We start from the raw sequence: 24,201 nt of genomic DNA on the forward strand, positions 1-24,201 counted from the left end.
GGCATTCTTTTGCAGAGAAGAACCTCCTGGCAAGAGTTAACTTTGGGGCTCACCTGAAGATGGTGGGTGGTGGCTATTTAGTGGGTTCTGAAGAAAGTGTTTGTTTTGGTTAACAAATGGATATAATGTATACTGGGAGTAAATGTCAGCATTCACCTTAACCCTTTCCTACTTCCCCAGTGGAATGATCCACCTGCCTCGAATCTCACAGTTGGGTCTCTGGCACACCCAGAGAAGAGCAGTCCCTAAACTACACGCATGCATCTTTCCCTTGCTTCCCCTTCTCTCTCACCCACAGGTGAAAATTATGAAAATTCTGCTTTATACTTAGAATGTGTTTCTCTGTAGCCCTCCCAGGGCAGGTAAGCATACCCAATTTAAGCACAATTTATTGATGGTTACACTTTTGCACCTGGATGGTTTCTGGCTATTGGAATTTATTTTAGTAGTTTTATCTGAACAGTGGCCCAAGCCCTTTCCTAATTATAACTCTTGGTCTGAGCTGATTGGACTGCAGCAAGCGTGGTTTCAGACATGGCTTATTTTAGTAAACAACATCAAAGAAGGCAGTGATGGCTGGATTCAGAATTCAATGGAAGAAAAATGCCTCTCCCTCTTCCAATTTTCCTACTGATTTCCAGTCTGTAGCACATGGCGCACTCCAGAATGTCAGGGAAGGGCAGGTGAAAGCCCCCCCAAAATGCACATATGCTGGCCAGTTCTCCACGGGCTGTATTTGTTGGTACCTCACCCAGGAACTGTCCAATATAACCCCTGCAACATCTGGAGAAGGCATTCAGACATCCAGGGACAAAGCTAGATGCTTGCCTCTCTGTCTATTCCTGGCCTTCACAGTTCTAGCTCTCCCTGGTGGATCTCTGGCTTCCTCCTGGGCAAACATGATTGACCCCTTGAGTCCCTGCCCACGTGTCCCCTCCCATAGTACACATACAAACTCTTGTCCAGATGTGTGTGCTCAAATCAAATGTACCACTGGACTGCATCTTGCCTTTACCGAGGACCAACCCCCCAGGTGTGGTGACTGCAGGTTTAAGACAAGCGCATGTTGAGGGGGAGACAACAGACGAGCTGATAAGCTTGTTGTTGTTACAGGGGAATTGGTTGAAAAGAAAGAGTTAATAAGCATGGGTGCAAAAGGAACTGACAGTCAATACAGCATATTGGTGCTTGCAGCCACCCCCCTACCATCTTGGCAACAAAAATACCAGTTATTGCCTACGGGATTTCCAAATTGGAAAGAACAGTGGGAAAGCAGGCTAGAGTGTGTGTGGGGTGTGGTATCTTCATGGGCCATGGGGGTGGTGGGTGTGTGAACTGACAGAGTCAGCGCTTCAGCCCCAGGGCACCGCCAAGCCCAGGATGGAAGCTGAAATGCAACTGAGGTCATGCTACTCCCCCAGGAAGTACAAGTTCTGCCCACAGTGCCCGGGCCGGTCAGGCAGTAAGACAATGGAGGAGGTCATTGGTCCACCCTTCTGTGCATCCATCTGGCCCAGGACCCAACCCCCCTGAGACTTTCCTTGTAGGTGTCCACGATTGTGTTGAATTAGAAGAGTTCTGTACCAAGGGGAGGCCAACAAGTGATGTGGGAATGGGAAAGACGACGGATATGTCATGGCCTTGAAAATGGCTATTAACCCACTAGACCAAGGGTGGCGACAGGCTGTTCTCCACCAGCACCACAGAAGAGGAAATGGGCTTAGCTATAGTAAAGGGATTGGGCTTGTAGAATTAAATCTGAAAATAATGTGAATTGTGGAACTCACTCCTTAGTGAGAGCAGGGGGAGAGAAATACAGTTGACCTTTGAACAGGTTTGAACTGCAATGACCCGCTTATTTTCTTATTTTCTTCTGTCCCTGCCCCTCCTGAGACAGCAAGACCAACCCCTCCTATGCCTCCTCAACACGAAGACAATGAAGATGAAGACCTTTATGATAATCCCTTCACTTAATGAATAGTAAATATAAATAGTATATACATTTTCTTTTTCTTATGATCTTTTGTTTGTTTTTGAGACAGGGTTTCACTCTGTGGCCCAGGCTGGAATGCTTTGTGGCATGATCATAGCTCCATAGCCTCCTGGGCTCAAGTGATCCTCCTACCTCAGCTTCCCCAGTAGATGGAACTATAGGCAGGCGCCACCATGCCTGGATACTTTTTTAAAACATTTTTGTAGAGATGAGGTCTCGCTGTGTTGCTCAGACTGGTCTCGAGCTCCTGGGCTCAAGAAATCCTACCACCTCAGCCTCCAAAGTGCTGGGGTTATAGGCATGAGCCACTGCACCCAGCCTGCTTATGATCTTCATAGTATTTTCTTTTCTCTAGCTTACTTTATAATAAGAAAACAGTATATAATACACAGAACATACAAAATATGTGTGATTTGACTGTTGATGTTATTGGTAAGGCTTCTGATCAGTAGTAGGCTATTAGTAGTTAAGTTTCTGGGAAGTCAAAATTTATTCATGGATTTTCGACTGTGCAAGGGGTTGGCACCCTTAACCCCTTCATTGTTCACAGATGGACTGTATTACGAATCTGGCAGCCTGGGATGGTTTAAGGAAAGTTATTCCCAGAGGGAGAAGCATTACCTAAAAGACTCTTGTTACAGGGTGAATTGTATCCTCTCTGAATTCACATGTTAATATCCTAGCCTCCACTCCTTCAGAATGCAACTTTATTTAGAAAGAAGGTCTTAACCCAGGTGTCAAATTAAAACGAGACCATTAGGGTGGGCTGTAATCTAAAATGACTTATGTTCTTATAAAAATGGAAATCTGGACACAGTGACAGACACGCATAGAGGGAAGATGCGGTGAAGACCCACAGGGAGGAGATGGCCGTCTACAAGCCAAGAACGGTGGTCAGGGGCAGATCCTTCCCTCACAGCCCTCAGAAGGACCCAGCCCTGCAGGCACCTTGACCTTGAACTTCCAGCCTTCAGAACTGGAGACAATAAATTTCTGTTGTTGAAACACCCTGGTATGTGGTACTTCATTACCACTGCACTAGTAACTAATACAATAGTTAACGATCCTCTGTATGGCTGTGAAGTCCCCAGGAATACATGAAAGGTATCTTCTTATGTTTCATCCCCAGGAAGCCTGGAACGATTGGCTGCTGACAAAGGTGCCCTCTTGCTGAACTCTGCCCTCTGAAGACAGGAGCTAATTTAATTCAGCACCATGCCTGGACATAGTACGTACTTAGGCAAGTCATTTTGTTCTCCATTGTTGAAAAGCTTTTTAACTCCTTTTTTATTTAAATGCTAAAAAAATGAAAGAAACAAAACCACAGATGTGTTTGAACACATTCAAAATTTTTACTTCTGTTTAGACATGGAACTATAAACATATGCGTGTGTGTGTGTGTAGAGGGAAACAGAGACAGAGAGAGACGGAGTAGGGAGACAGAGAAAGACGGAGAGAGTTTTCTCCCAAGACTTTCAGTGGGTGGCAGAGAAAAAAATCAGCATCACACCAGCATTATAGCTGCTTTAGCTGCTGTTTGGAACTATTTATAGAGCTGGCCACGGTCATGTCAGATCTTTAAAAGAAGCAAAACACCTGGGCGCATTCCAAAAGCAGGGAGAGGGAACCCAAGTCCCGACGCACTGAACAGTGGAAAGCTGCATCCATACAGAAGTCATAATTTACATTTGCTAAACCGAACCTGGAGCCTCCGAGGATTTTAGGGAGCTCATTCTGGCACCCAGTGTAATGAAAGAATAACACAATAGCCACTGAATTTTCAAGCCTTAAAAAAGCTCTACAATGAATGAATGAATGGCTTCCAATGGCAGAAAACATATAGCGGCTCCTCAGCAAAGGGCCTCCAAGTGGCCAGTGGTCAACCATCAATCATGAAAGCCAGTATCATTGAACGGAAGTCGAGGGGTGGCCTGAAACATTTCAGAAGGGGCAAAGTTAGGGCCAAAACCTGTCCCCCCGGTCCTCACTTGAAGTCAGGTGGCTCCCCCTCCTTGCCCCATCTCACAGATGATGGTGTTAAGAATGAATTAAACAAAAATATTTAAACTTATAGAACACTTGGGACATCTGCACTAAAAGAAAAAAAACACTATTTCTACAATATTTCACAGATCTAAAGCAAGTGTGTCCTACTTTCAGTAAAACCAATACATTTAAAAATTCTGATTTGAAACCAGATATATCAGAAGTAAGTTGTCCAACTTAGAAAAATGAGTTCACTCCACACAGGCCAAGGCCTCTATTTTATACTCAGCAGGGAATGTCTAGCACATAGCCCAAGACCTGACATGCTACATATCCTCAAAAGATATTTGTTGTATAAGAAAATTATCTCTGTTAAGTAGCCCGTTCCCCTGGTGCACTCAAAGTACCACAGAATTTACAAACATTTCCTTCCCATGGCACCGTTCTCGCCACGCAAGGTGCGGCAGGTGAGAGAAACCAGAGATGCAGCTCTGGCCTCGGAGGACTGTTTCCTGGGAGATGCCCCCTCCTCTGGGCCCATCGCCTCTGCTGAGTGTTTTTCCAGCATCCCAGGCATCTCCAGCCCCATGTTCTATTAGCATTGAGTGGGCAGGGCTGCTTTTTTGTTTTAAGAAACTGCTTCCTGGCTTTCCAATGACAATCCTAAAGAAGAGAGGGCAGCTGATTTCCATTCTGGCTGTGGCTTTGCTGCTGACTAGCACTTGGGGAGTCTACCCTGTCTGTGGCTTCCTGGAAGCTAATGAAGTTCAGGGCAGCATGCAAACGAGGACAGGCAATGCAGTGTGCCTGATGCTGTCTCCACAGCACACCCATGTCTACCTCTTTGTTCCAAAATATTTGTTTCAGCCGAGTATGGTGGTGCATACCTACAATCCCAACACTTTGGGAGGCCAAGACGGGAGGATCACCTGACCCTAGGAGTTCAAGACCATCCTGGGCAATGTGGCCAGACCCGAGCTCTACAAAAAATTTAAAAAATTAGCCAGGCATGGTGGCTCTCACCTGTAGTCCCAGCTACTCAGGAGGCTGAGGCAGAGGGAGCCCTTGAACCCAGGAGTTCCAGTCTGCAGTGAGCTGTGATCACACCACTGCACTCCAGCCTGGGCAACAAAGTGAGAGACCCTGTCTCTTAAAAAATAAAAATGAAATAAACGTTTGTTTCCATCCCCAAAACATTTGTTATTTCCATGTGAATCAGGGAGGAGTAAACAACGGTTCCACACAAAGCCTTCTGATGGGCTTCTAGGAAATCCATGCCAGGACGGATCCATAGTAAAACACTCACTTCCTAAAAAGGGGAACGACTCAGAGGCAACTGGGTCTCATTTTCTTTCTGTAATTTTTATTATTTGTGTTATAAAAATGAATAAAGACTCACTGTAAAATATTTGAAAACCGCAAAAAAATATATAAAGAAGAAAACAAAAATCATCCATCATCTTACCATCCAGAGAGAATCTCTATTAGCATTTTGGCGTATTTTATTTACATTTATGCACATAGACATATTCCATTAGCCAGTTTGAAGATATTTCACTTTCAGCTTTATGAGCATTGTCTCGCATCATTAACCTGCTTCAAATAATTTTATATGGTAGCCTAATACTCCATTGTATGGATGTACCGAACTAGTTTACTTAACTAGTTCTCCACTGCTGGGGAGGTTGATTCCAGTTTTTGAGGAAGATAGATAGTACTGCAGTGAACGATTTTGTGCACGCATATTTCCCCACATTTCTGATTATTTCCCTAGGATAGGAACCTAGAACTAAATCAAAAGGTGCAGAAATCCGGCCAGGCGTGGTGGCCCACACCTATAATCCCAGCACTTTGGAAGGCCAAGACGGGTGGATTACCTGAGGTCAGGAGTTCAAGACAAGCCTGGCCCACATGGTGAAACCCCATTTCTACTAAAAATACAAAAAATTAGCCGAGCGTCATGGCACATGCCTGTAATCCCAGCTACTCGGGAGGCTGAGGCAGGAGAATCACTCGAACCTGGGAGGCAGAGGTTGCAGTGAACTGAGATCATGACATTGCACTCCAGCTTGGGCAACAAGAGCAAAACTCCATCTCAAAAAAAAAAAAAAGTACAGAAATCCTAAAAAATCACACTTTCCAGAAAGAGGGCACCAATTACAGTTCCTTACTGTATCTCTGTGACACTGAGCAATGTCATCTTTAACCTTCAATAATTTTATAGCTGGAAAATGGCAACTCATTTCCATTCTAATTAACATTTTTATTATTGTTATTGTTGGAATTCTTATTGGTGATAAGTGTTTGGCTTGAATCATCTCCCTTCACCACAAAATGCCTATGAGGTAGGCCATGTTGTCCTCATTCTGAGAGGAAGAAACGAGGTACAACCAAGTAACTTGCAGAAAGCCAAACCTCTAACTTCAGAGCCGGGACTCCACGCTTGGCTCCAAAGCTACCCACCTGACTATGATACTATGCTAATTACTCAGGGAGTTAAACATCCTTCCATGTATTTTTAGCTGTTATATTTCTCTTTCTCTGAACTATAGTAAATTTATTTTCTGTGTGGAAAACACCCCCCAGAATGTTGAATGTTTTGACACTCTACGCTTGTGCCGAGATTCACACATCACCCCCTAACTCCTCCTCAGCTCAGCCCAACCCAAACAACCGCCCAACTCCCCACACCATTAAGTATGACACAGCATCTTCCCTGTAGGTTAAGAAACATTTAAACTGGTTTCGTCTAACCTCTCTTGAGACTACTTAGAATGTTCTGGAATTTATGTAAGCCTTGATTGAAAAATACCAGTTCACTGGCTGGGCATGGTTGCTGATGCACTGTAATCTCAGTGCTTTGAGAGGCCGAACTGGGAGGATCGTTTGAGGCCAGGAGTTCAAGATCAGCCTGAGTAACATAGTGAGTCCCCATCTCTACAAAAATTTGTAGAAACAAAAAAATATTAGCCACGCATGGTGGTGCACACCTGTGGTCCCAGCTACTGGGGAGGCTGAGGCAGGAGAATCACCTGAGCCCAGGAGGTCGAGGTTGCAGTGAGCTGTGAGACACCACTGCACTCCAGCCTGGGCAACAGAGCAAGACTCTGTCAAAAGAAAGAAAGAGAGAGAGAGAGAGAAAGGAAGAAAAGAAGAAAGAGAGAAAGAAAGAGAGAAAGAAAGAAAGAAAGAAAGAAAGAAAGAAAGAAAGAAAGAAAGAAAGAAAGAAAGGGAAGAGAGAGAGAGAGACAGACAGAAAGAAACGAGAAAGAAAGAAAGAAAGAAAGAAAGAAAGAAAGAAAGAAAGAAAGAAAGAAAAAGAAAGAAAGAAAGAAAAGAGAGAGAGAAAGAAAGAATAATATCAGTTCCTTGTCAAAGCAGCAATACTTAGGAGCAACTGTATGGGGACTGATAACATGGATCAGCTTGAAAAAACAGCTCTCCCGAAAGCCCATGCTATCAGAACACCCATTCTTTTCCTTGTAGGAGGTGCAGCGCGAAGTTGATTGTATTTTTTCCATACAGAGATGGGAATAGCTCGGCCCAACAGCTCCCAAGACAATGTAGTGTTTAAGTGCACAGTCAGGCCAGCCACTCTCCATCACCGCCACTCCTCAGAAGCCTGAGGACACATGCCACCACCCTCCCCTGTAGCGCGCAGAATCACCTGGAAGGATGAGAGCCCCAGAAAGCCTGCACAGGGCCTAATTAAAGGACACCCTTTCACCCAACATCAATCCCTGCACCAACAGCTGAAGGAAAGGTGAGGAGGGAGGGCATTTCTTTCCTTTGAAATCACCTGCTTGTCCAGGAGTTCATGCCGCAGAAAAGTTCTGCAGAATCATAAACCAGCCTTGTGGCTGCCTCGGAGCTCATTCTGCAACTCACAGCTGATCATTCACTTGATTCAGCTCAGGTTAGAGAGATGGATAGGGTTTTCCCACAAATCACTTGATTAGCATGAGAAATCTATGTTTCTGCTGTTCCAAGCGTTGCAGGAATTTTGGGTTCCCTTTAAATCTGTCTCAATATTATGGTTCTAGAAGCTTTCAGAGTTTCCTTTCCAGGATTTATTTTTCTGAAGGTGCTACCCTGGCAATGCTACCTTGTCCTGTCCGGTGTCTTTCTTCCAAAGAACGTTCTTGTCCGGTGTCTTTCTTCCAAAGAACGCAAAAACCCTGGCCAGCAATATTTGGAAGGAAGTGCTGGAGCTGTGAAAGTCGGACACAGGTATTGTAGCTTTCTTACTTACCAACCCAGAAGCTCTGCAGCAAGCAGCAGCACAGGTTACCCATGACCTGGCCACCCCAGACCCCTGGCCTGGCACACCCGGAGAGAGAACCCCTACATGCCTGCTGCCACCACCACCACCAGCAGCGGCTTTTATCACTTGCCATAAATCCTGGAACACTTTGTATGTTACAGGCAATACGCTAGACGCTTGGCACCTGCACTCCATCTAATCCCCCCCCCATGAGACAGGTACCAGGTGTTTCAGAGCTGGGGACACTGGGACTTTGAGCAGCCTCCTGGACTATTTGAGAGAAATCTGTGGAGTTACCTTGGATTAGATCAACTTCGGTTCGCTATAGCTCTGTGCTCCCACGTTCTCTATTTCATCCCAAAAAGACCACCGGGAGTCAGATGTGAAGAAAAGATGGGTGAGTTCTCTTCCCTGCTTAATCCTGAGCCACAAACTCCTTATTGCCGTTATCACTCTGGCACTCAACCTTGCCGTCTAAGTGAACCCAGTGTGCTGGACCCTTTGCAACAGGAAGAGTTCCCTCTCAGAGAAATTGACAGACCCAGGGCCAATTGCACATCATGAGGCCAAAGCCATTCCGGGCTGTGCTGATGGTGCACTGACATAAACAGGTCCCTTGGCACCCTTGCTGAGGCTCCCTGAGCAAATGCTGTGTGTCCCTTCAGCCTCAGTTCCCACCCTCAGTCCAGGGCAGAGCAGTCTCCACAAAAAGTCATTCTCCAGGTATGTGACCTTGGACGGTTCTCTTTTCCAAAACCCCAAGGCAGTTTCCTTCCTGACAAGCCACATGTTCCCTAGTCTGTTTTCCTATTTCTTTTCCTGTAGACATGGAAATAGAACCATTAGGTGTTCCATTTCCTCATGGTTCACACCAGCATTTCCCTCTTCCCAGACTACCTGGAATGTGGAACCCCTCTCCAGGAAGTCTCTTCCTCTCCTTGCCTCCCTTTCTCCCTCCTGGATGTCTGAGAGGAAGACAGCAAAGGATTCAGCTCCCACCTTCTGAGATCCACCCTCCCATTCAAATCACACAACCGTAGGTAAGTCCCTTCTCTCTCCAAGACAGTTTCTTAAGGTAAAAGTTAGAGAAGGTGGCCTTCCTCTCACTGCCTCCTCCCTCATAGGAAGATACTTTTAAAAACAAAGCAAGAGATCTCGAAAGCAAAAAGCTTTAGGAGGACAGAAAAAAGTGCCCTGATCTCCCCTAACTCCCCCTGAGCCCAGGCCAATGGACTCTTTATTGCCACCTGTCTGACTTCTGAGGAGGGTTATTACTCACTCTGGGCAACAACTCTTGTTTCTTTTCAATTCAATCCTATGAGAGCTACCTCCGCAGCAGCTCCAGGCCTGTAGGAATCTATGAGACTGTTTTTGAGGATCTCGATCCATGCCCTCATCCTGGCCTTATTAATTCAGTCATAACTCTCCAGAGCTCACAGAGCCCCTTTCGCAGTGAAAAGCTCAAGTGATAGCATCGGCAGAAACCTTTTAATTTTGATTTAGAGACGCAGCACAACTCTCTGTCATTGTCTGGCATCCCTCTCGCTCCGTGTGCAGGGAGCATTTGTCTCCACGACCCGCTGGACTGAGGTCCTCGCTGTCCTGTCTCGAAGCTTGTGATCCACCATGCTACTCTCTGAGAAAAATGAAGGCATCCAAGAGGGTCCCCCACCCCGCCTCACCCACCCCATCACATGGCCTCTGGCTACGGACTCCTCTTCCCCTGAGAGCTGTCAAAGAGGCCAGGCCTCACTCCCTCACCCACTCAAGGCCATTCTCACCTCCGCCCCCACCCATCATCTTTGTGCCCTGCCCACTGGCCCATTTCCATCCAATACAAACATCCCGCTACTTTTCCCATTTTTAAATAACCAACACTAGCTTTGACCCCATGTATCCCTAGAGTTGACATTTCATTTTTTTTTTTTTGCACAGCTTTACAGCTCCACTCCTCCATGAAGCTGTTTGCATGCACTATCTCCAATGCCTCTCCTTGAACTCACTCCAAAGAGCCTCTCACCTCATCCTCCACCAAAGTGCTTTCATCAGCTCATCCATGGCCTCTACACTGCTCACGTGCAATTTTCAGTCCTCATCTTACTTCTTATGCCAGCAGGATTTGACCCAGCAGATCACTACTTTCTTCTGCAAAAATGCTTTGCTTAGTTTCTGAAGCAACCTCCTCTCCTGGTCCACCCCAATCTCCAGGCTGCTCCTGCTTCAGTCCCCATTGCTGGTTCCTCTCCAGTGTCCTGGATCCAAGGTCAGCAAACCTATGGCCTATGGGTGGGTTTCCGGCTTTGTAAATAAAGTTTTATTGGAATACAGCCATGCTCCTTCATTTATATGTCCTCTATAGCTGCTTCTGTGCTGCAGCAGCAATGCTGAGTAGCTGCAGTAAACACTGTGCAGCCTGCAAAGCCTAAAATATCTACTATCTGGCTCTTTAATAAAGAGTTTGCAAACCCCATCCTAGATCTATAAATACTGCCATTCTCAGGATCCGCCTTTCTACGTCCTGTCTGTCTACACTCACTCCCTAGGTGATCTCACAGACACCATGAAACTCTGATCACTCCCAGGGTTGTCTAGCTTAGAGCTCATCTCTGAACTCCAGACCAAAACACAACTATCTAGTGGGCATTTCACTAGAGCTCCAGCAACCCCCCAAAAAAACTCGTTTCCTCCCTCTCTACTCCTCACAATTTCTAATTTGCTCCTTCTACAGTCTTTCCCACCATCTCAGGCCAAAAGCCTTGGAATCATCCTCGAACCCTCTGGTCTCTCAAACCCCACCTTCAACCCATCAGCAAATCCTGCCAGCTCTCCCTTCAAAATACATCCAGGATCTGCCCTCTCCCTCTCCCTCCCCGCTGTTACCATCCGACCCGAGCCATCTCCCTTCTTGCCAGGACCAGTGCCTCCGAGGGTGCCTCTGCCTCCACACAGCCCCACTCCACTGTACTGTCAACATAGCAACCAGAGTAACCTATTTATTCATTTTTTACATTTTTATTTATTCATGTATTTATTTTAAGATGAGTCTTGCTCTGTCACCCAGGCTGGAGTGCAGTGGCACAGTCATAGCTCACTGCAGCCTCGAACTCCTGGCCTCAAGTGATCCTCCTGAGCAATCGTTTTAAATCATGGACTGTGTTACTCCTCAGCTCAAAACTCCCAGTGGTTCAAGGAAGCGCACCCTGTCCTCGCTGCTATTCCTGGCACCCCAAGTGTCTCCAGCTTCAGGGTCTTCTTGGGCTGGACTGCCCGTCCCCCAGATACCCACGGGGACCATCCCTCGCTGCCTTCAGGTCTCTGCCTAAGTGGCATGTATAAGTGAGACCCTCTCACTCCCTGTTCCCCCTGTGGGGCTTCACGTTTCTCCCTTGCACTCATTGGCCCTTCCACAGGTTTGCTTATGTGTTTGCCGTCCATCTCCCCCACTTGAATCTAAGCTCTGAGAGGCTGGGAACTGGGTCAGTTTTGTCCATTCTGAATCCTCTAAGTTTAGATGTGTACCTACCAATTCCCAACATTCTGAGCACTGAATAAAAGAACACATAGCATGTCAAAAGCTCATATCTCCTATTAAGGAAACTGAAGGATGGGAAAGAGAAGCACATTGTTTGCCTCATGGAGAAATCAAAGAACAGAGCCATGGCTCAGAGCTCACACAACCCCAGAGCCAGGGTGTCCCTTGCTAAAGAGACTGAAGCCAAACAGTCCCCAGAGACAAAGGGGACAGATCAGGGAATGCCCTGCTGGCATCCTTCTTCAGGCCCCTGGGGATCAGAAGGGGCAAATGCAGAAGCAGCTTCTCTGGAGGCAGACAGAGCAATGCCCCAAATGCTTCCTTCCCTCACTCCTCCAGGCCTCCAGAGTCATGCAGCTTGGAGTCCTGGCTGCAGCCCAGGAAGGGTGAGTGGACAGTGCAGCACAGCAGACGGCGCACAGGCTTGGAGTCGCCCACTCAGGACAAGTGTCACCTTGGTGAGTCTTGGTTTTCTCATCTGTAAAACCAGGGTGATGACCAAATGCTTAAACATCTGAAAACAGTGGGCAGGCAGCCTTAGGTTCTTTTTCTTTCTTTCTGGTTTGTGTCTTATCACACCAAAAGTCTACCTCTAACTTTAAAAGAGATTACGCACAGGCTTGTTGCTGTGCCGTGAGCTGCTCCCGAATTTCTGAACATCCCTCCTGGGTTCTCCAACAACTCCCCACTCTGCTCCCTTTTTTTTCCTTTTTATTTTTCTTGGTGTCTCATAACTTCTCCTTTCTCTTCCCACATTCCGAAAATCCTCCTATCCTAACCTTGCTACATGAATGGTAACTGCTTGAACACTTGTGATTGGAATGACTGATTTAAAAAGCCAGTTTTGAGGTAGGGCGCAGTGGCTCACGCCTATAATCCCAGCACTTTGGGAGGCCAAGGCGGGCAGATCAAGAGGTCAGGAGATCGAGACCAACCTGGCTAACATGGTGAAACCCCGTCTCTACTAAAAATACAAAAAATTAACCTGGCGTGGTGGCGGGCGCCTGTAGTCCCAGCTACTTGGGAGGCTGAGGTGGGAGAATGGCGTGAACCCAGGAGGCGGAGCTTGCAGTGAGTGGAGATCATGCCACTGCACTCCAGCCTGGGTGACAGAGCAAGACTCCGTCTCAAAAAAAAAAAAAAAAAAAAAGCCGGTTTTGGCCAGGCACGGTGGCTCACGCCTATAATCCTGTAATCCCAACACTTTGGGAGCCTGAGGAGGGTGGATCACCTGAGGTTGGGAGTTCAAGACCAGCCTGGCCAACATGGTGAAACCCCATCCCTACTAAAAATACAAAAATTAGCCAGGCATCATGGTGGGCACCTGTAATCCCAGCTACTCGGGAGGCTGAGACAAGAGAATTGCTTGAACCCAGGAGGCAGAGGTTGCAGTGAGCTGAGATTGTACCACTGCACTCCAGCCTGAGCGACATAGCGAGACTTCATCTCAGAAAAAAAAAAAAAAAAGTATGTTTTCTGATTTGTAAAATAGTGGTTTGGTATAGGAAATTTGGAAAATACAAAAAAAAAGTTTAAAGAAATCAGAAGTCATGTGTTTCCCAAAGCATGGTAAGAACTGGCAGGCGAGCAACCCTCCCAGTCTTCCTTTCTCTCTTCCTGCAACCCCGCAGAGCAATTGCATTCTCAACAGGAACAAAACCCAGAGACAGGGCAGAGGGGAAAGAACAGGTATGAGACCCCTCAACCCACTTCCCCTGCCTCTCGGCCCCCCCTCCCTTCGGTCCTCTCACAGCCATGTTATCGCAGGTGTAATAAACAGGAGAGACTTCTGAGACAGATCCTGGAATGCTGGGGCACCTCTTGCCATTGTCCCCTCCCATCCCCTCGTGGAGCCAATCTGCCCCTGAGGAGCCACACAAAGTTCACGCCAGGTCTCAGCTCCAGATCTCCGCTTGTCCCCAGCACAACCCTCCTGCCTCCCATGAGGCCCTCATCCTTCAATGCTCAGGGCTTGGGACCCTCTGCCTCCATGAATCCTGTGAGTCCGTGTTCACCCTCAGCACTATCCACTTTTCTCAGCACCTACACTCTACCTCAGCTGAATACACCCTTGGACCCAAAGTCATCTCTTACTCTTAACTCCTTCAGCATCGGCCAGGGCCGAACAGAGTGCTACTCCACACCCCTCCTTTTCCAGAAACATCAGGTAGGCCAGCAGGAAGCCCTTCTCCATGACAGGTAGGGCTGTATTTGCAGACAGAAAATCTAGCTCATTCCATGCCTGGCTATTATGCCTGCTGCCCTTACAAACTAAGGAGAGTGGCTTTGCCTTTCCAAGTATCGATTTCCCCCTCTGCAAAATGGGGATGCCAGCACCTTCCCCACCCACCTCTGAGGCTTGTAAATACAAAACACCACACAATGAGTTATTATTAAAATAAACAGAGCAGCAAACAGCCATGCAGCCTCCACCACTCCTCTTTGTCATGCCCTACCTTCAGGCAGGCCTGTCCACTTTTCCCAATTAGCCTGTGAACGGTCCAAAGGCATGCCCATCAGAGCTGTCACCTGCTTAGAGAAGGTGCCCCAGAGCCCCCAGGTGGCCCTGGCACCCATCACAGAGCCAGCCAGCTGTGACTTTCACCCTGTGGAGACTGTCTCAGGCTGCCCAGAGTTTCTGCAACAAAGGAAACCACAGCAGGGAGCAAACACATTCTGGAAAAGCATTAACAAATGCGACACTCCATCAGGAGGAGACCCAGAGGGCCACCTCGGGGGGACCCGCAGCACCCAAAGTCCCTGCTGTAAATGGAATAGCTGCCACACATGCATTTGGTCTTAATTAATAAGTGGATTAAGCCAAAGGCATGGCTTCTGGGAAGGAAGGATGACAGGAAGAAAGGGTGGCTTCACACCTTCTTGCAGAAATCTACCACCCCCTTCTAGAGCACACGGAACCCCCAGAGTAGCCCATTCTGAAAAGAGCATGGTGTGGGGCAGTAAAGTTTCTTGTTTTCATACCTAACAAAACCACTCACTGACTTTGTGACCCTGACCAAGACAGCCTTTTGCTCGGAGCCTCAACTTCTCTGCTTGTGAAATGAGCAGATATATGTGATGCACCCCTTGAAATGCTAAGACAGGCCTGACCACTGCAGGTGACAGGGCCCGGAGGTGGGAATGCAGCGAAGAGGAATGAACAAGGATATTCCCTGCACAGGGATCTTGCACACTTCACATCTGGCTGCAGCAGAGGTCCAGCCCTTACTGACGAAGCAGGCGGCACTTGCCGCATTTCACGTGAGCGTTTATCTTCTCCCACCAAATGGACTCAGGATACAGGCATTTCACATCTTAGTGAACAGCATCGCACCCAGCTTTGCTACATGGATAGTCACTACTTGAACATTTGTGGTTGGAATGACTGATTTAGAAAGCATGTTGTCTAATTTGTAAAATAACATGTTTACTGGAGGAAATTTGGATAGCACAAAAAAGTTTAAAGAAATCAAAAGTCATATGTTTCCCAAAATGCAGTGATAACCACCATGAAAATTTTGATAATATAATATTCTGCTCTAGTTCTCAGGACTACATACACCTTTTGTTTTAATTGCAATTATACTCTATTTACTTTTAAGTCTTTACTTACTTAATATATATTATTAGCATTTTCCCATATTCTTATGTATTATTCAATGTAATTTTAATAGTTTTCTTGATTTCCATTTTATGGAGGAACCATAATATATTTAATTAATGCCTCCATGCAATGTTTGCTGTAATGAATAATGCTGAAAGGAATATTCTTAATTAGAACTATTTTGCACATCTCTATTTCCTTAGGATAAACTCCTAGAAGAGGAATTGCTGACTGGTTCAAAGGGTATATTTTTTTGAGACACATCTCCTATGTTTCCAAATTATCTCATTTCACATATCCACCAGCTAAGTCTAAAAATGTCCATTTCCCAGCAACACTGGATATTACATGATCATTTTTAATTTCTGCTAATCTGTTAAATGGATAACGATAACTTGTTTTAATTTCACATTTTTGTTATTAGTGAGGAGAGACACTTTTCTTTTACATATTTTTCTTACTTCTTTTGTTACGTGAACTGTCTATTCCCATTCTTTGCTCACTTCTCTATCAGGGAAAGGCTGATTTTTAAAAACACTTTTTGAAAAAGAGAATGAATCCACAAACCCCTTGAAAGATCCCATTCCCCACGTCTCACGAACACCTCCACTGAAGCATTAATTTAAATGTCCAGTGTGGATCCTTCTCCTATAGTTTAAACCCATTTCCTCCCATCCCATCTTCAGAGGGAACACTGCTCTCTCTTTCACCTAACACTATGACCTTTCTTTGTCACCTGTCAGCTTCTCCTCCCGGGGATGAATAATTCCTTTTCATTTTTCCCTGATCTAGTGTAACTTATGAAGTCAAAGTATCGGCTTCTGATGCTGCCCTCCTCCCCCTCCCCATTGCCACTGTCTTCCTGCGGGCCCTCGCCATTTCTCACCTGGACAGCAGCAAATTACTTCTGAACTGGCCTCTCTCCTTTGCGCCCCTCTCAAACCTCACCTCCACTCTTCATTTCACAACTGCTGGACCATTTTTCCTAGATGCAAATGTGAGCATGTCATTTCCTGCCTGACAGTTTTCGCTCCTTCATTTGGCAGTGGCCCCTCCCTCCCTACCTGGTGGGCACCCACAACCCTACCTCCCCTTGCCCCCAAAACATGCCTTGTATGGGCAGATTCAGCAACATCCACATCTCACCGACACATTGTGCCAATCATGCGCTGGATGGAGTTTTGCCACCATGGCTCCCTCTTTCTTACCCTCCTCCCATCCACCTGATGGTACCTATTCAAGCCTCAGGTCCCATTCAGGTGTTCCTCACTCCCAGAGGCTCCTCTGCCCACCCCAAATAAGGAGAATCATGGTGTACCCTACACCCAGATGCACTCTATCCACCTAATACACCTGACTATATTCCAGTAATGTCTGCGGCATCAAAATCCAGGGCAGGGGCTGGATGCGGCAGTGTGTGCTTGTAATCCCAGAGCTTTGGGAGCTAAGGTGGGAGGATTGCTTGAGGCCAGGAGTTCGAGGCTACAGTAAACCATAATTGCACCATTGCACTCCAGCCTGGGCAACAGAGTGGGGAGAGGAGAGGAGAGGAGAGGAGAAGACTTGAGAGGAGAGCAAGGGGGAAGGGGGAAGGGGGAAGGGGGAAGGGGGAAGGGGGAGGGGGGAGGGGGGAGGGGGAAGGGGAGGGGGAGGGGGAAGGGGAGGGGGGAGGGGGAAGGGGAGGGGGAGGGGGAAGGGGAAATTGAAGACAGTGTGGTGATCTCAGTGAACATCATTGTGAGTGGTAAGGACACATGGTGGTCACCGGGTTGGCCACCCTGCCTGGTGTATCCCTTGGGTTCTCTCCATGGGCCATGTGGGCTGCTCTGCCCTCTGCAGATGGGCACTGTGGTCCCTGGGTTTCCTCCCTTTCTGGGCTGACCCACCGCTCTTCCCGCATCTGCACCTTCCCAAGTTTGAGCCTGTCTCACACCTTGGGCTCCCTGCCTGGCCCACCAGCCCCTGGCGTTCCCTGGGCCCTCTGCCCCTGAGGCTTCTCCACGCCTTGTCTCAGCCAATCCCTGGAAGGGCACCCTGCCCTGCTGCCTGAGGGGCTGATGGTCTCGCTGGGCCAGTTGCTGCAGGAGAAAAAACCCCTCTTCCTTCTGGTAGATCCCCTAGTGCCTACCTCCGTGCTGGGCACAAAGGCCCAGGATGCCTTTGTTAGCACAGGGACACCCTGGCCAGCCAGGGGCATGGAAGGGTTGCGCCTCCCCACACTCACTGCCGACCCTGCGCTGTCCTCTTGATGCCTAGCTCATCACTAACTGGGGTGCTTTCTTCTTTCTTCTCAGGGCTACACACAGAATGGTTTTATTTTGTGGTGCTCAGTTCACCAATTTATCTTGCTTCCTACTTGGCTCAAACCAACACAAAGCAAAACCCTCCACAGCTGGTCACAGCCTCATTCTCAAAACTGAGACTTCCCGACTTCACTGACAGCCTGCCTTTGGGTCCGGAGCTAGGCCACCATGTGTGTGGCGGTGCGCACTCTCCACTGGGCCACCACTCCACCCTCCCTGAACGCCCTCACATGGTATGTTTCATCCCGTTCCATAAGGTAACAGGAGATTTGTCTTACCTAGAGTGATCCCATGCTATGGGCCCATCTTATTTCATTTATCCAATGAGAAGTTTGCAGAGATATCTAAAGTCTTTCTTCCCTTCATAAGATTCAGATTAAGTATCTCATTGCCCCAATGTCTCTCTTCTCATCCTCTTCTGGTCTACCCATCCCCTCCTCTCAGCTCTGGTTTCTAGAACACATTCCCGCCACCCTGGCCTCACAGCCACACTCAGGAGCCCCCCCAGGGATGGGTCTGCAGCCCCTCCCAGCCACTCAACCAGAACTAAAGAGTCATCGGCATAAACAGGGAAGCTGGAGTGGAGTGCATGGTGTTAGTAACAGGCACTCAATAAATATTGCTTAACCACAGGTGTTCCTGTCTTTGCCATTTGGTTACAGAGAAATTAGGAGCCTAGAGAAAACAAATGGTCTATTCAATTTGGAAACAAGAAGAAAATGAACTACAAAGCAAATAACACTGACTTGGGAGATGGAGGACCTGGATTCTGGTCCTCCCTCTGCTATCAGCTCGCTGTGTGACAACGCCAAGGCCTGTTACCTCTCTGGGCATCATCTGCCACATCTGGAAGTGAAAGATTAGACTTAATGAATGATTCCCATGCAATAGACAGAATCTGCCAGTCCAGGTGGCAGCTGGTGCAGGGCAGGGGAAGGGTCTCCAGGCTCAGGGAAATAGGTAGGGGCTCTCATCAGCAGAGGGCACAGATGCCTGCACTCCATGGCCCTTGCCTTCCCCTCCTCACAGATCTGTGGCTCCTCCCTCAGCTAAAAGCCCCTGCTTATCCGTTTCCTAAAGATCATCACAGAGGCTCAACAACCTTCCCTTTTTAACATCTCTTGCTGATGGAAAATTCTTCCTCATACCTAATCTAAGTCCATCTGCTGCAATTTCTGTCTATTTTCTCTAGTTCAATCCTTGCTGGAGATGGAGAACAGCTGGTCGCCATCCTCCATATAACATCCCCTCCTAAACCAAAATCAGTTGTTACATCAGCCCTCATCCTGTGCTTCTTCTGTTACAACATCTTCCGAGCTGCCCTCATGGATTCCAGCTCTGAAAGCATCGCTGATCACCATGGCCCGCACGAGAGGATGCTCTGCAGGCTCCGAGAGCTTCCAGAGCTGTAGCATCTGCAGTGGGATGTAGGGCTCTGTGGCAAAATCAAGAGAGAAGGTTGGAGCGGAAAGGAGCCTGTGAGAACGTAGTCCTGACCCCTGGCTCTATATCTAAGGGGACTAAAAGTCAGAAAAGGCACATAAGCACATGCCCAAGTTCAAATCTGAGGGATCTAGCTCAAGTGCCAGAGCCCAGATAGTAAGATCACAAAGCCCTGGGACACTGCAGCATGTTTTCAGCATGGGTCAGAGCAGGACCAGCCAGAGCTAAAAAGCGAAGGCCGCCGTTCCCCACTCTGCTCCCCATCCAAACTCAGTCTGCCTCTGCCCAATCCCACTAGCAGCTGCCTGGAATTTAACTGTGCACATCTTTTGTTTTCTTTCCAACTTTTTAATTTTAGGTCCGGGGGTACATGTGCAGGTTTGTTATAATGGATAAATTGCACGTGGCAGGGGTTTGGTGTACAGATAGATTATTTCATCACCCAGGTAGTAAGCATAGTACCTGATAGGCAGGTTTTTGATTCTTACCCTCGTCCCACCCTCCACCCTCAGGTAGGCCCCTATTGTTCCCCTCTTCGTGTCCACGTGTACTCAATGCTTAGCTCCCACTTATAAGTGAGAACATACACACATCTTTGATTTCCTTTAAGAATGTAAATACCTCTGTAAGTAGCAACACTATTAACTGTTCACACCTTAGTATGAATGAGTAGATTTGATCCTTTCCAACTATTAACAGATTTAGGGGTGAGAACAAAGAGCAAAGAAACTGAGAGCACAGCAGGCAAATTTCCCTGCATGCTAATGTTTCCAAGGTCAGCTCTGTGCATGGGGCTGCAGCAGGCGCAGGCCTCAGGACAGTGGCACAGTGAGGGCTTGCGGCTGGTGGGACTCTCCAGGTGTCAGACAGGACTGTGCTTCGAAGCATCTGCCCTGTCTGCCTCATGCAGGTCAGCTGCACCACTCCAGGTGCTCTGGTGAGGTCTGCATAGAACTGAACTTGGGGACAGGATTACCTCATTGCTCCCCTAGGGTAGGCTCCTATCACATTCCACAATTCCTGATGTCCCCTGGTTAACTGTTTCAGGAGTGAGGTGCACAAAACATCTACAATTAGATCTCCACCCTGGGGCCCCCTGAAATGACAGGAAGGAAGAAACAAAAAGTAACCAGGAAAGAGAGGTAACCCTACATGTCAGATTAAGATTACCCAGGTACCCGCTTCAGTGTGAAATAGCTCCCAAGGGGGAATGGAGGAAGGGAGGAAGGGGCACGAGCATGGGAAGGAGAGTGAGTCGGATGAACGATTTACTCATAATTTGGGCTATGAAATTTTCCTAAATGAAAGATGAAGAGGGAAAATAGCAGAGTGTGGTGAATACATTTCAGGGTCTAGGTTTCAAAACAGCCTTCACCCCACCTTGAATACATGGAAATAGCGTGCTCCAACCTCTTCAACTTTCTGAGGTGTTCCAGAGTGTTTCAAATCTCCAGACACACCTTCCCCTAGGACAGGAAGGGAATTCACACATCCACAGAAAAAAAAAAAAAACAAGACATTGTAAAAGCGTTTACCAAAACAGCGAACACAATAGGCGTGCTTATTAGAGTTCCCCAAAACCACAAAATTAAATTTTAAAGCAGAAGGCAAAAAGGCTCTTCTCTGATAAAAATTTTAATATGTTTTCAGTCTTATTTCAGGGGACAATTTTCTTTAACAGAAAAATCAGCACAAAATGACAAGATCAAAGTAGGTTGGCAAAAAGATTACTTACTGATATGTTTATGATGAAAAGGGATAACAGAAGGATGACAGGGATGGAGGGACAGAGGGGTAAGGAGAGGACTTTTATTTGCCAGGTAACTCACGCAGGGCTTGGAAAAGGAGAAAGACACAACCCCTTCCCACCACAGTGGTTAAAAGAGAGAGAGATCCAGTTTGGCCAGTTGGGAAGAGGAGAAAACGCTGGGTCTGTGGATAGTGCTTATCCAGGGTCCTGGCCAAAGCCATCATGTTTGATGAAATGACAAGTAACACATTTAATTTCCTAGGCATCCATCGGTCCTTGCATACACAAACAGGCACGCAGCTTCACAAGGAGTTAATTAGCCTAACACCAGCAATTAAATTCTCCAAACTGGATCGCAGCAGAGGCGCTGGGTCCTGGGTTTCACACCTCACCCCATCCAAGGTGAAGCTGTGATGAGGGTGTTTTGCACTTTGTCAATTATTTTTCAGCTCCTAGGATCCTTTTTTTGGTCTAAAGTTGTTATTTTAATGATCTCTGTTCCGAATGGGGAAATACAAGAAAGAGGATTGAGGAGGAGGCAGAGGGAAGGAAAGCGAGCGCTCCAGCGTGTCCCACTTGTACTTTCCAAGGCCCCCTCCGCCCCCTCCCCCCACACTGCCTCTTCCCTCTGTGCATGAGTCACCCTTCAGGAGCTGTTTCAAATGCCTTACTTTTAATGTTTCCTATCACGATAGAAATCCAACAGATTGGCATCAATTAAAGGGAACCCCCAGTTTTGCAATCCTCAAACTCAAAAGCATTTTCTGGTTTCCTTACTGCCTTCATGAAAACCAAGGTGCTCTCATGCAAGATCCCCCACGTGCTGGGGGCTGCCCCTCCTGGGCTCCCTGGGGGTCACGTGCCCTGGAGAGGCCACAGAGGACGACGTCCATGACTAACCATGCCCACCGGCTGGGAAAAGTTCAGCTTCCGCTCCAGGCCCCCCAAACACAAAAGGATTATAATTGGCAGGGCTGCAAAATTGTTTTGTTTACTGTCGGATAGGATGTACAGAAGAGAACGCTGATGGTATTTTGACACCCCCCCCCAAAAAAAAAGTGGGCAGGCATTTTCTTTAACCATTGTGAATAGAGTTTCAATAATCACAGTTCCCACCCAAAATAGCTGCCTACAGGAGGTGGAGGAGAATCTGTTGTGGTGGTTAAAGAAAATAAGAATTAAAAAGTGGAAGGGATTTGTGGAGCTGGAGAATCAAGACTGTCATCTGCATCTCTGTGGAAGGGTGCCCTGAGGAAGAGGTGTCACTGGAGAATCCCTCCCAGAACATGCAGTCTTGTCAGGACTGGGAATCGAACTCCCCAGCTGCGGGTTTAACGGAAATCAGAGGGATGAAAATCATCTAAACTCTTCAATGCCCCTAGGACTTGGAAGATCACCCCCAGACTATCAGCTTCAGAGTATCCCGCAGGTAGGCAGCGCACCTGGTGAAGTGCGGTGGGCACACAAGCAGAAGCTGCCTTCGCAGAAGAGGAAGAAAGTTCGAGACCAAGCACATCGCCTGCTTCCCCATGGGTCCCTGCTTCCTAGTGACTCACCTACCTAATATCTCCCTTTAGCAGAAGCCAAAGGCGGAGGAGGCAGGGGGAGAAAGGAGTTTCCCAAGGGTCTCAGAGCAAGAGAGGCCCCTGAGGTCTCGCGATTTAGAATGCTCAAGGGTGCTTCTGGGCTGAACCAGCTGCCTGCCGGGGTGAGCTGTTTTACTTCAAGAGCAGTTAGCAGAAGCAGTGTGGATGGTGACTTCAGCACCACCTCTGCCACAAATGCACCTGTGCACCAAAACAACCTGCGCACCTACACGGAGCCACCCCCTCCACCAGCCTCCACCTCCCAGAGCTGCGGGGATGCTCCGGGCCAGGCACCCCTTCTGGGGACAAGGGTGTAAGCTTCACACGGTACCAAACCGAACTCTCTATCCCGTTTTTTGGCTTTTTCTTTTTTTTTTTTTTAAGGACACCCCAAGCCTGGAAAGTCTTCCAGAGTTTTCGGGAGCTAATTAATTATGTGATTTCCTCTCCTCTGAGAACTGTTTTGCTGGCGTGTCACCAAGTTGTCACGTAGGTGCCCACCAGGTCACACAGAATAGCCCATCCTCACCCACCCACCCCAGGGAATGTCTCCTTCCACCAAATAAAATGAACTGAGACAGGCAGGAAGGAGGCAGAAGTTTGAGGAAGGACTCCAGTTGAAGGTCACAATAGTTTGGGGAAGGCAGATCAAGGTAATACGAAGGGGACAGACCCTATAGCGGAAAACACAAACAACCAATCACGTTTCTCGGAACCAGCCTATCCATGATGGGTGCACCAGGAAACAGCACACCCTGGGATCCAACTTCTTTCACCCAGCACACCCGAATCTCCACCCCAGCCCTGCAGACACCCTAGCCCGAGACCAGACCTATTTAGACAGACCTGAGCGCAGCTAATTAGGAGTAGTAAACAAGCCCATTTCTTGCCAGCGCAGAAGTTTCCCAAATTGTCCGCTTGTTTTCCTCCCAACAAAAGACAGTGATTTCCCACCTTTATCACATTTCCTCCCAGAAACTTTTCTTTCTGCAATCCCTCCACCTAGGCTAAACTGCAAAGCCACTGGCAATGGAGACGCAGGCGCTGCACCCCCGGGACGCAGGCAGAGGTACCTTTTCCGCGAAGCAGAGGGGCCGCCGGTGCCCAGAGGCCAGCTGCCCTGCCGAGCAGTAGAGCGAAGCTGTGGGCTGGAGCACGCTGAGGATTACGCGTTCCTGTCTCTGCGACCAGACCTTTCGGCAGCTCGGACCAACTGTGCTAGCGATGCACTTAGCAATTATCTGCTGGCGCCGACGCCCCGCCCTCTGCTCTTGCGATTGGCTCTCCAGTCCCGGGCAGGACTGCATTGGTTTCAGCCGACCTCACTCATTGCTTTGGCTCCTACTATTATCTAAGCCATCAAAGGAAATAATTCCATGTTTCATTGACAACCTGTAAGGCTCTCCTCCAGCCCAATGTGGGGGCAGGACCGGGAGGCCAGTGGAGAGAGGGGAGATGAGTAGGAAAATGTGGGGGAGCGGGGTAGGGGAAGGAGGTGGAGGGGAGAGGAAAAGAAGGAGAAGGTGTGGGGGGTAGGAGGGTAGGAGGGAGAGAGAGAGAGAGATGGAGCTATCAAGCAATCAGATTCTTGCTCTAGCATTTTAACTTCCACAAAACAGAGCCCATAGCAACAATTTTCTGGCTTTATTTTCCCCCTAACTGGTAAATGTTGCTGAGGGCAGAGAGAATAATAACTATAGGGTGTCTGCCGGCATGAGACACACTCTAGAAAGCCGAGCA

The 24,201-nt window shown here is 47.8% G+C and overlaps 1 protein-coding gene across 3 annotated transcripts in view; it reads right to left on the reverse strand.

The window, feature by feature from the left end:
- ZMAT4 (zinc finger matrin-type 4) overlaps window positions 1-23,854 on the reverse strand; it is a 381,480-nt gene extending 357,626 nt beyond the window's left edge. The window contains exon 1 of one of the 3 annotated variants that reach the window (XM_055116502.2): window positions 23,535-23,854. The gene's annotated coding sequence lies outside the window, so the exon portion shown is untranslated. The remainder of the gene's footprint in view (window positions 1-23,534) is intronic. The other 2 variants (XM_008976943.4, XM_055116501.2) reach the window with 2 other exon arrangements.
- Window positions 23,855-24,201: the final 347 nt, after the last annotated feature.

Source organism: Pan paniscus, chromosome 7 (genome assembly GCF_029289425.2).
Source record: "Pan paniscus chromosome 7, NHGRI_mPanPan1-v2.0_pri, whole genome shotgun sequence".
Lineage (NCBI taxonomy): Eukaryota > Metazoa > Chordata > Mammalia > Primates > Hominidae > Pan > Pan paniscus.